The following is an 8,727-nucleotide window of genomic DNA, read 5'->3' as shown; positions in this document are numbered from 1 at the left end:
CGTGTGGGTCCGAACCCGTGTGGGTCCGAACTGTGGGTCCGAACTAGAGTTTCCCACTCACTCCAAATGAGTGTGGTGTTTTCCTCTTTGAGGGATGTTTTGTTTTTGTTTTGGTTAGCCTGAGGGCAACATACCCTTGTGCCAATTATTCTTAAATACTGCTACAATTCCCCATCGGAATTCATTTTACCAAATCTCTGGTAGCAGTATCATAATAGGGTTAGTATGTTCTATTCATCCACCCTCTTTAATAATCCTGAAACGGTCAATTTTCATTGCCTTGTCAGAGCGACATGTTGTATCGGTTCCAGAATTTGTTTGTTATATGTCCGATCCACGTCCTTCGTCAGAGCCACTTTTGATGCCTGACTTTGCCCCGGTATTTTTCTCGACGAGAATTGCCTTAGTCAGTTCTTCTTGGAAATATCCGTTGAGCTCTCCCCTGCTATAGTTACTTCGCTAGTTCTGAGGGACCTTTTAGCGAGACTTACTTCACTAGTGCTTGCTTAAATCACCATACATTTGGACTTTTGAGTCCACTTTGATGATATTTCGATCGATTTGGTTGGTTTGGTCTGCCCCATCGAATGACATGTTGTATCAGTCACTCAACTAGTCCATGTTTACACAAGGATATTTTCTTCAACAAAACCACTTTGTTAAGTCATGGGAGAATCCCAAATGAGAATTTCCTCGCTATTTCCTCGGGAGCACCCTTGGGGTTAGACCATGCTAGGTCATGTAACCCCGTTGATATTCTCGATTGATCTGATTGGTTTTGTCTGCCATGTCGAGTACCATGTTTTATTAGTCTGATGAATGATCCATGGATCCCCAACAAAATTTGCTTTGCTAGTGCTGACATAGAAGCACACTTGTGGTTAGACCTTTCTGATATCTAACCTAATTTGGTGGTTTTGAATGGTTTGGTTGGTTTTATCCATCCCGTTGAATGACATGATGTGCCAATTAGCTAGCTTACCCATGTCTTCATTAAGACACTCAATGCCTCCCCAGCATGCATTAGCTTGCTAAATGGGAAAATCCCTGATGAGAGTCGTCTCGTTAGTGCTTATGGAAGCACTCTTATGGTTAGTCCATATTGGTCATATAACCATATATTCTTATTGACTACTTTGTTTGGTTTTGTCCGCCAAGTCGAATGACATGTTGTATCGATTTTACCACCGATCCATGTTCAGTCAGATTACTTTGATGTTTGACCATACTTTGAGCGTGATACCTCAAGATGTTATGCAACATGATTGTTTATTTGATATTTTGCCAGGATACAAACCTCTTGCGTTATTTTACATGCTTGGTCAGGATGCATACTTCCTGCCTTATTTGATACTTGGTCAGAATACATACCTCCAAAACTATTTTGATCGGGGTACATACCTCCTTGATCATTTGATGTTCCGATCAATGGAACTATTGCCTTCACTTGGCTGACCCTTGATGATAAAAACTCATTTTGAGGCACGTCAGGTTTTGTAGCCATTTGGCTTTGAAGCCTATCGAATCATATGCCCGTTTCGGCCGGTTCCTTTATGAGAGCGTCTTCGGCTTTATATAGCGATATGTTCGATGTCACTTGAGCTCGACTACATTGTAGTTTGCTTAGTATGAGTGTGTCTTATCTTTGGAGGCTCTTTGGCTTAATAGCCACGTTTCTCGAGCCATATGACCTCAGAGTCGGCTCTGTTATGAGAACATTTTGTCTTCTGACACTTTTGGCTTTCTAGCCATGTTAGCCATGTTCTTTATGTTCTTTGAGCCATGTGACCTTAGGGTCAGCTCTATTATGATGATGTCATGTCTTTTGACACCTTTGGCTTCTTATAGCCTTATACTCCGATGCTTCTCGAATCACATGCCCTTTTGGGCCGGTTCATTTACTAGAGTATTCCTCCTTTAGACATTCCATGGGTCATGCCTCTATGGCTTCTGAAACCACCCTTTGGTTATGCCTTCAGGGCCTCTGAACCATCCTTTTCGGTCGGCCATACTATTTATTCACTAGTTCGATCATCACCTCTGATCAGGATATATTGTGCTTTATAGCCACCTGATTAATGTGATGGGTGTTTCGTCTCAAGGAGATCAGTTAAACTCACAATTAGGGTCTCTTTCAGGGGAAACATAACAGGAGGCTTGGTTACATGAGATGATTGAGCATTCTCCCCTACTGTTTTGAATGAGGTCAGGTACGGGGTTTCCATTGATTCTGTTGTTTCGAATGTGGTCAGACAGATTGATGTGTTGTTTCAAATATGGTCAGGAAAACTTTCCCTCAGCCATACCATGTCCAGTTTATCTGGCCTGCCTGGGATCCATTAGGTCATGCCTTTGCGGCCTCTGAACCTATTTTCGTGGTTATGCCTTTACGACCTCTAAACCACTAGCTTGATTTATGCCTCTATGGCCTCTGAACTCATTTCTAGGTTATGTATTTATGACCTCTGAACCACCTCCCGTGGTTATGCCTTTATGGCCTCTGAACCACCCTCTTAGGTTATGCATTTAAATCCTCTGAACCTATTTTCTAGGTCATGTCTTTATGACCTCTGAACCTATTTTTTTGTGGTTATGACTTTATGGCCTCTAAACCATCCTCTCTGAGTTCATTCTTAGGACATTCCTTTGTGGCCTCTGAACCTATTTTTGTGGTTATGCTTTTATGGCCTCTGAACCACCCTCTAGGTTATGTCTTTATGACATCTGAACCTATTTTTGTGGTTATGCCTTTACGGCCTCTGAACCACCTCCCTAGGTTATGTCTTTATGGCCTCTAAACCTATTTTCTAGGTTATGTCTTTATGACCTCTGAACCTATTTTTGTGGTTATACCTCTGCGGCCTCTAAACCACCCTCTTAGGTTATGCCTTTATGGCCTCTGAACCTATTTTCTAGGTTATATCTTTGTGACCTCCGAAACTATTTTCTTGGTTATGCCTTTACGACCTCTAAAACACCCTTCTAGGTTATGCCTCTATGGCCTCTGAACCTATTTATGTGGTTATGTCATTATCCTTTGAACCTATTTCATAGGTTATGCCTCTATGACCCCTGAATCACAAAGTTGGGTCATGCCTCTACAATCCCTAAATTCATTCGTAGGTCATGTCTCTACGACCCCTGAACCTACCAGGCGTGGTCATGCCTCTACGGCCTCTGAACCACTTTTCTGGGTGATGCCTCTACAGCCTATGAACCCTTTGTTCGGGTGGATGTAAGTCCCATGTGCATTCCTCTCCATCCCCTAGAAGTGGATTTGGCTCTCGTGGCTTTTCCTTCTTAGGGTACTTAACTTTTTTTTATCACTTAGGCTGCGTAGCTTCATTACTAACCTGGGCTTGATAAAAAAAAATTAAGCATCTTCCAACAAGTGCATTGTGCCTTGACTGCGTAGTACACTAGTTGGGGGTCCTTTGTTGGCATCAATTTTTTATGTCACAAGTGTAGGGTGTCCACCTGCTTGACTCGGGATAGTATACAGTCCATCTGTAACTTCTGATAGTTCATACACGCGCCCGACACCTTTTTGGCACGTGTTGAGGGGCACATAGCCAAGGTTATTTTGCTAAGCTATGGCTTTCGTTCAGGTGAAGGCCGACCAACATTTGACACGTCGAACGACTCTGATCAGGGCAAAAAATATTATGTGTCGTTGTTCGCTTGACAAAGTGGTCCAGATGATCCCGAATGATGAAACGGACCTCACTAGTGTGTCTGGAACGTCGATTTCACTTACGGGGGATGTTCACTTCATTACGGCTTTGCAGGCGAGGTAAAAATGTGCGAATTATATTTTAGGCACAATCATCGAAAAAGTGGCCCAAATGAACACGAATGACGAAACAGACTGCGCCAATGTGTCCGAAACATCAATTTTAGCCAAGAAATACATTCACTTCACCGAGAGGACGTTTACGGGTGAAGAATACATGAAGGATAATTATAATAATATAATAATTATTATTATATAATATTATAATATTAAAATATAATCCTTTTAAAAAACTCTCGCTCCGCTCCCTCTCTTCTGAGGTTCGCAACACAAAACCACCCCTCCCCTCCTGATCCATCGCAACCTCTACAATCGTGCCGTCCACCGGGCTGAAACTCGTCGGCCGTGGCTTCTCGCCGGCGGACGCCGACCGTCGACCCCCTCCTCGCCAGCGAAGCTCAGCGCCGCCGTCTCCAACGTCCCTCCTCCATTCTCTACATCTCCTCACAGCTAACCTCTCACTTTCTTGTTCTTCTCCTTTCTCTTTTTCTTTTTCTTCCTCTTGTTCTTCTTCTTCTTCTTCTTCTCCTAATTTTGTTTCTTCTTCTTCTTCCTTTTCTTCTTCTTCTCCTAATTTTTTTTCTTCCATTTCTTCTCCTTCTCCTAATTTTTCTTCTTTTCCTCCTCTACTTCCTCTTCTTTTTCTTCTCCTAATTTTTCTTCTTCTTCTTTTATTTCTTCTTCTTCTTCTTCTTCTTCTTCTAATTCTTCTTCTTTTTCTTCCATTTCTTCTTCTTCTCCTTCTTCTATTTGTCGACCAACTCCGCCAACCTTGTCATTTTACCTTCCCAGCGGTCGGATACTTCGTCTGAGCACTTTGACATCGCCGGACAGCGGGCGTTGCTGTTGTTTGAGGTAGATGCAAGCGCCTCTTCCTTTGCGAGGAAAACTCCCCCTCTTTAACCATCGTCGAGCAATCCTCTCTTGCTAAGGTACCCTTTTTTGGTGTCGCATATTTTTATATGCTAAATTATTTATTTTCTGGTACTTCGCATACCTTACCTGCTATTTCCTATTGTCCTTGTGTTTTGCTGCTAGATTCATCGGAAAGATGACCTTTTTCCCTTATTGATCCCTTCCTCTCTTGCCTATATTGGCATTGTTTTTGTCCTGTGTACGTTTTACGAGGCACACTGGTGCATGGATCAAACGTCGGCGAGCTTGACACAAGCAAAGAGAACGCGTCCGCAACCGTCACGGTGGTGAGATTCTCTAACTCTTAGTTAGCTCTAACTAGCCCTAAGTTTAGTGGTGTCTAGGCGTGTGGGTTTGATTGCCCACATGGGGTGCGTGCGTCGGCATGGGTCGGCGCGACGTCGTGCCTGCGTGATGGATCGTCAATTTCATAGAGCTAGCCTTTAGGTTAGGGCTTTTTGTGCGTAACCAAACAGCCCCCGTAGAGTAGAGTGTCTCCCTTTTGTTTTGAGCCTTAGCACAAGTTACGATGGGTCGGAGTCCCTCACTCCCCTTGCTTTGGTTTTTCCTAGCTTTACTTGGAGAAGCTAGGCGGTCGTACTTGGCAAAGCGAGAGAAGCTTCGTAGCTGGCTCGCTTTGCAAAGTCTGGAGGAGTTTGCGAAATGGGAAAAACATTGTAGCTAGCCCATTTCGTGATGTCGTGGAGAGTTTCCCCCTCAGAGATCCGGGGAGAAAGTCCCCACATTTCCTCACCAAAGCAAGAGGTGGCGATGTCGTATGTCCAAGGGTCTAAACCTTAGGTTTCCTAGGTAAGGTTGTTAGTACGAGCGTGACTCGCTATCATATGTGGTCAGATGCACCTCAGTGTTTTCATGTGCATATCTTGCATGTTACATATTGTATGTCATATATCGCACTTTCACCTGCACTCTGAACCTTGCATTTGTATTTTCACTTGCACTTTGCACCTTGTGTTTATACGTTGCACTTGCACCTTTTATGGTGTACTTGCATTTGCACTTGCATCGGCACCACTTATACCTTGATTGGTCATCCCAGACCAGTCGACACCACTTATGCCTCGATCAGTTATCCCGAACAGGTAATCTTGTGTTTCAGCCGGCTACCCTGACCCGGTTGGCACAACATTTTGGATTGATCGGATTTTCCATCCCGATCGACCGACCACTTGCTATTTTACATGTTGTGTATGTGCATGTATATGTTGTTTGTCTGCAAGATCGATATCATCTACTTAAGTTGCATTCTTTCAGGTCGTTGCCTTACCGTCATACCCTCATTTCGAGCCCCTGTCACTATGACATGCCTACCTTCGGGTCATTGCCTTACCCGCATACTCGCCCCCCCCCCCCCTTTGTCGGGCCCCTGCCGCTACGGCATGCCTACCTTCGGTCACTGCCTCCCATCATGGTATGTCCACCCTCTTTTCGGGCCACTGCCGCCACGGCATGCCCACCTTCGGGTCACTGCCTTATCGGCATACCCTCTTTTTGGGCCCCTGCCACTACGGCATGTCCATTCCTACGAGTCACTTCCTTCATAGTATATTCTTTATCACAACTTATATGTTTGATTTTCTTGCATTAGTATTTGCATTTGAATGTTTGCATGGGTAGCAAGCCAGGTTTGTTAGGAGAGTGACCCCGTGTTGGTCGCGATGCCTTAACGAGCATTGCTTGCTGGGTTAATTCCAGTGAGCAATGCAAGTTAAGTCATCGAGACTGACATGAGTATGATTGTGCTAAGAATTCAATGAATTTAACTAGTGTCATTCCCTTTTGTGATGCTTTTTAGATTTTTTTGGATCCTTAGGATGGGGCTTACCCCACACTTAGATACTAGGTTAATGCACTTTTTGTTAGATGGTGTGCTAGGCTAGGACTTAGAGTGCTAGGTAGTCTTTTTGATGCCTGGTTATTGTTCTCTGTTGGAATGGTTGCCCGAGCCAAGTATCTTTCTTTTGCATTATGCTTGTGGTGTGTCTGCATGTTGCACATGTGTGGTAGTATGTTAGAGCATTCTTCTGCAGGGAGCCATGCCTATTTTTATACACACACACACAAAGGTACTGCTATGGGGAAGCAAGTAATGATTTCTTACCCTTTTGCTTGCAGGTGCTATTAGCTCCCCCACTTTTAAGGCATGGCTCATGATATGTTATTTGCATGTGAGTTTTTCCGCTGACACTTGTTTTCATGCAGGATTGAGTCTTTTTCTTTTTCCTATGTACTTTTTAGAGTTTAGGAGAGTCTTGTAACAAAAATAAGATACGCGTACGGGTTCCGAGACATTAGCGCGGGAACCACCCAGAGGGGACCAGGAGCAAATGCTCGTGTCTCGTATCTTATTTTTGCATTTTATATTGATGTATAGAATTAGGACCGGGCATGTATAGGCGGAGTCCGACCGCCTTTTTCTTTTCTGGGATATGTTGCCAACCCAGCGACACCGGCCTATTTATTATTTTGGTTTTGACTTGCTTTGCTTTTTTTTGCATAATGTTGCATGCATGCACTTGCATGTGTTTTCCTAGTTTTCTTTCTGTGTTTTATCTGGGATTTCACAATTCAACATAGGCTCATTAAGGAATTTTCTACAAAATCCTAAATAAAATATTCAAGATAATTAAAATTTAGGATTAAAATATTCAGGATTTAAAAATTGCAACATTTACTTTCTTGCATATATTAATAGGGCCTCCACAATACTTAGGATCATTTTAGATAACTGCATTCATATTTGCATGTCCCGAGGAGGAGTCCCCGTACTTTTTCAACCTGACTGACCCAACATATTGTCATATAGATGGTTCTCTAGTGCGCCTAGAGTGTTAGAATGCTCTCCGACCCAGACGGGGTGTAAGTCCTTTTGTTTGGAGCGTTTCCAGCTTTGTAGCTGAACCTCCACTTTCTCTTTCTTTCCCGAGGCATCCTCGCTATTTCAGCAGGTTATGCACAGGATAAAGTTTCTTTCCTTTGATGTTAGGGCTACCAAGTTTTTGTGGATGATGTAATTGACGGATTGCTGACCGGGGATTTCAGAATGTGTTGGCTCGACTACCTTCACAACCAGGTGGACTTATGGTCTTAGTAGCTGTGTATGAAGAGTCTGTGGTACCCCGACCCATTTACCTCTACCTTTTAGGATCACTCTACCTTCCTTTTTGTTGAGCCCCTTTGAGCCCTGTCGTTCCTTGACCTCGTTGATATAACCTTGACGGCCCGATGTCGATGAGCTGCCGCCCATTTAGGATACGACGATTTATCCTCTGCCCTTTAGCCCGGATGTGCTTTGATGTATTGGGAGTTCCCCGTTAAGATGATTTAGGTTATTTTGTGGGCCTCATGTGCTGATAAGCCGCTATCCATTCTGAGATGTGAGAGACTCATTCTCTGCTCGATTGTTTAGCGTGAGCTTTGAAGCATTGGGACTGTTCTCACACGGAATAACCTTCCTTTGGTTGCCTATACCCCAGGTTTATGATAATATGAAGCGAAACTCCTTTTATCGAGAGTATTCTTGGGTATTCCCTAAGATATAATTAACCAGTAGGAACACGTTCCTCTGGGAGTGCTCTTGACCCCATAACAGGTACATACACATGACTCTCTGGTTATGGGTAGTCTATGTAGATACTTCTTTCGCGGATATTGGTTTAAGGTGCCTCCGCCCGATCTTGTTTGGGCGAACATTCTTAACCTATCCTTGCAAGGTTTATCACACATAGACTCTCCACATTTTATCTTTTATCTTGTTTCTCTCTTTGTCGTATGTCCCTTCTTATTTGATTCCTCTCCTCTTCGAATCATTTATATGGTTCGGGAGGGAGATTTATTTGAATGAAGGAAGTATACGATGACCGACAAGCTGGCGACTCCTTTTAAAATAAAAAAAAGAGAAAAATGAACGGAAAATAGAAACTTTTAAATAATTTATTCTCAAAACTGAAGTCAAATAATATGAAAGATCGAGAAGTGATTGAGGTTCTCCTCCAGAT

Source organism: Phalaenopsis equestris, unplaced genomic scaffold (assembly GCF_001263595.1).
Source record: "Phalaenopsis equestris unplaced genomic scaffold, ASM126359v1 Scaffold200009, whole genome shotgun sequence".
In the NCBI taxonomy this organism is placed as follows: Eukaryota; Viridiplantae; Streptophyta; class Magnoliopsida; order Asparagales; family Orchidaceae; genus Phalaenopsis; species Phalaenopsis equestris.
This window is presented reverse-complemented; position numbering follows the sequence as displayed.